Raw genomic sequence first — 3,166 nt, 5'->3', positions numbered from 1 at the left:
AAGTGCTCAGAAATTGCCCCTGGGTTGGGGGGACCATATGGGACGCCAGGGGATCGAACCGCGGTCCTTTCTTGGCTAGCGCTTGCAAGGCAGACACCTTACGTCTAGCGCCATCTCACCAGCCCCGATTATTAATTTTTTGAAAAAGAATATATAATATATAATAATAAATATATATTAAAAATAAAAAAAAGAAAAGAAAAGGATAAGGCCTTCCAATTCTTACCACAGGCTGTGTTCTTTACACTGACTGTATAGAAAGGGGAGGTACAGTAAATGCACCCCATATACACCTCAACACAGGCCCTTTGCCTGGTCTGTATTGTGAATTGGGGGACAAAATATTGAGATTTTGTTGGTTCAAGACTGTATTTATTTTAGGGGTACAATTTCACAGCACCTTAAAATATATGCTATTATATACACACACCATTCAAGTACAGATATTCCCCTAGAACTCTTTTGTTGACCCTCTCAAATATGGGTCTATTTGATAAAATACAATTGAATATTAGTGATAAAACCTTTCTGGTGAGTTGATTCACAAATATAGTCAGGCTACTCTATTTTGAAATAGGCTGTTCTGTCCTGAAAATGTTAATTAGGTTTTGGGGAGAAATTAATGAGAAAGACATTTGTCCTGATAGAGATTATTAGCAGTTTTATTGTTAATTTAAAAACTAATGATTTGAGGAGTTTTAGGAATAGATCAGTAACTTTGAGTGCCTGTAGTGAAAGTGCAAGGCAGGGGCCAGAGCAATAGCACAGCAGGTAGAGCCTTTGCCTTGCATCTTGCAGGCAGCTGACCTAAGTTCAATCCCCAGCATCTCAAATGATACCCATAGCCTGCCATGAGTAATTTCTGAGTGCAAAGCCAAGAGTAACCCCTGAGTATTGCTGGTGTGGCCCAAGCCCCTTCTCCCAAAAAAGGAAGTCAATGCAGTGCTGGGGACTGAGCTGAGTTTGGCTGTGTGGAAGGCAAACACTTTATTTCTCTGGTCCTACTTGGAGGTATGTGTGAGCACCACAACCAAAGGGGTGCGATCTTTGATGAGCACTGTAGCTCAAAATGCGTAAGTAGTTTGGCCAGGTAGTGACTCTTGGGAACCCTACAAGGACAACACAAATAAGCAATGCAAAGAAAGAAATGTGACTCTTGGAGGCTCTGGGGGTAAGTGTTTGAGCACCACAACTTGATGTGTGATCCCTGGCATGCACCACTGCTTAATGTGGTACCATGGCTCAGGCAAGTCCTTGGTCATTTTAATGATGAAAACAACAACAGTGAAGGGAAGGAAAGAAAGGAGGTGAATCAAAAACAATTGTAGACAACCATATTGCCAATGAAGAAAAAAAATGATTGAATATATAGGAGTATTTGTTGCTATATACATATATGTAGACAAGTATATAGGGTTTTATATATATATAATATAGTATAAAGGTTCCTCCCTCCCTCCTTCCTTCCTTCCTTCCTTCCTTCCTTCCTTCCTTCCTTCCTTCCTTCCTTCCTTCCTTCCTTCCTTCCCTCCTTCCTTCCTTCCTTCCCTCCTTCCTTCCTTCCTTCCCTCCTTCCTTCCTTCCTTCCTTCCTTCCTTCCTTCCTTCCTTCCTTCCTTCCTTCCTTCCTTCCTTCCTTCCTTCCTTCCTTCCTTCCTTCCTTCCTTCCTTCCTTCCTTCCTTCCTTCCTTCCTTCCTTCCTTCCTTCCTTCCTTCCTTTCTTCCTTCCCTTTTTTTCTTCTCTCTTTCCATCACATCTGAGCAGAACTTGATCTAGCTGTTCTCACCTGTATTGAAGCAGCTCACTACATCTTTGGTCATAGTACTATATATAATCACCTCGTCCTTTCCACACAGGGCACATGGGCAGACTTCTTTATTTTTCTGTGCTCTTTTTCTGGTTGCCTAAGTCCCCTTTGCCCTGTGAACAGAAAAGCTCTTCTGAGTGGTAATGTATCCGAGAGCAGCCCTCAGCCACAACTAGTAAAAAATGATTTGTTTTTCTCAGCTTTTCCACACTTGGATACCATAGTCTTTCCCCACTTCCTCAGTAGAATCTGGGGAGAGGTTTGGCTTTGATTAATTCAGTTGTAGAACTTGGTTAAGTCCCAGGTCTTTGACCTCAAAGCCTCAGTCTCACCAGAGGGAAGAAGTGCTTGCCTCATTTTCTTCTCAAGACCACAAAAGTATTACTTTGACTGATAATCTCACTATTTCTAATTGCATATGATATTCTCATTTGAAAATTACATTGGCTTTCATTCTCTATCAAAATGTCTCATTCATATTTCTAGACTAGGGTTATTTTCTACCTTTACACTGTTTTATATGCACCAACATTAATATTCTTGATGTTGTAAAGAATCCAATAAACAGATGTCAGTAAGTCTGGTTAGAACAAAAACAATTTCCTCTAAGACAATTTCTAAAGACTTTTTAACCTTTAATCCTTTATGGTACTATACATGCTTGGTACAGCTAATCTCCTATGTCCCGTTTTCACATTCTTCACTTTTTACGTTTGATAAATTAGTGGAGGTTTTTTTTTCCCCCCAGAGATCAAATCTGAAGAAATACTGTGGCAAGGTCAAATTTTTCAGCCTGGATGCTGCCTTTCTCTTAAGATGCAATTTCCCTTCTTTAAGAAGAATGAAGTTAGATCAAGGTAGATCTCTGTGAATGACTCAGATCCTAAACTTCTTAGTTTGGGGAGTCCAAGTACCAAGATAATTTTCACAGTGGGATTAGTTGTCCAGATGGTTTTAGCACAATTTTCTTGGCATGCTTGTAAGAGCACAGGAATTTTCAGAGGAAATAAGAGAACTGAGTCGTCAGGAAGAGTGTAGGTGGAGAGTGTTAATTCATAGCTGAGATGTCAGGGAAAAAAAAGCCTAAATTCTACAAAATGGCACTGGGCAGCTGAATTGGGTTTTGTCTAAGTTACAGTGTTATTTTCCCTTCTTCCAAAGCAGACTTTTCCCTCTGCAATCTGGGTGACACCTGGTTCTTTTAAGAAAGAGAGAAGGAAAGAAGGGACCAGAGTGGAACACACAGTTTCCTGCTATTGGAGATGCACAGGTAGGCTAAGACAGGACAGCATTGCCAGAAAACTCTTGTATGGCTCTTTGGCACGAGCTAGAGAGAAAGAAGGTCTATTAAAACAATGC

General features: G+C 40.6%; 1 non-coding gene across 1 annotated transcript; it reads left to right on the top strand.

The window, feature by feature from the left end:
* Positions 1–209: 209 nt before the first annotated feature.
* Positions 210–342, top strand: LOC126014683 (small nucleolar RNA SNORA51). Its single transcript, XR_007497685.1, has one exon. It is a non-coding gene; the product is annotated as a small nucleolar RNA SNORA51 (small nucleolar RNA).
* The last annotated feature ends 2,824 nt before the right edge of the window (positions 343–3,166 follow it).

This window comes from Suncus etruscus, chromosome 7, assembly GCF_024139225.1.
Source record: "Suncus etruscus isolate mSunEtr1 chromosome 7, mSunEtr1.pri.cur, whole genome shotgun sequence".
Classification (NCBI taxonomy): domain Eukaryota; kingdom Metazoa; phylum Chordata; class Mammalia; order Eulipotyphla; family Soricidae; genus Suncus; species Suncus etruscus.
Note: the sequence above shows the minus strand (reverse complement) of the source record. Positions and strands in the feature narration are given on the sequence as shown.